The 628-nt window shown below is 39.0% G+C and overlaps 1 protein-coding gene across 1 annotated transcript in view; it reads left to right on the forward strand.

The window, feature by feature from the left end:
* Greb1l (GREB1 like retinoic acid receptor coactivator) overlaps positions 1-628 on the forward strand; it is a 254622-nt gene that overhangs the window by 193051 nt on the left and 60943 nt on the right. The window lies entirely within an intron of this gene.

Below are 628 nucleotides of genomic sequence, written 5' to 3' on the forward strand. Positions count from 1 at the left end.
GAGAGGGGGAGAGAGGGGAGAGAGAGGGGAGCTGTGTACTTACTTACAAGTGAGTGGAGACTGAAAGTCTACATTGATTGTCTTCCCCTGTAGCGTTCCACATTATCCTCTGAGACAGGGTCTCTGGCTGAGCTCAGAGCCCACAGGTTCAGTAGACCGGCTGTTTAGTGATCCCCAGGATCCTCTGGTTGGCACAGCACTTATTTTGAGGCATGCACCTTTGAGCTTGGCTTTTTTAAAGATTGATTCTGAAGGTTATTCTCAGGTCCTCGTGTTTGTGTGGCACTTTACCAACTAAAGCATTCCGTTAGCCCAGAGCTACAGATATTTCAACAGCTGATTATCCAAACACACATTGTAGAGCCTTCCCTTTGCTTAAACTTGCTTAACTGTTAAATGTCTTGGTGATTCTATGTGGTTAAAACTAACTGGGAAATAAGTGTTTAATCAAAATTATAGTAAAGAACCTTGAAAACTCACATCTTTTACTTACCAAAGCACAAAACTCTATTTGAAAAGATTTGTATGACACAAGATACTTTTTTTTTTAGTTTACCAAGTAGATTTTCCCCATAACTTAACAGAGATGTCAATAGAATCAAATAATCTGTTTTTTTTTTTTTTTTTT

The sequence above is a fragment of the Microtus ochrogaster genome, chromosome 18 (assembly GCF_000317375.1).
Source record: "Microtus ochrogaster isolate Prairie Vole_2 chromosome 18, MicOch1.0, whole genome shotgun sequence".
NCBI lineage: Eukaryota > Metazoa > Chordata > Mammalia > Rodentia > Cricetidae > Microtus > Microtus ochrogaster.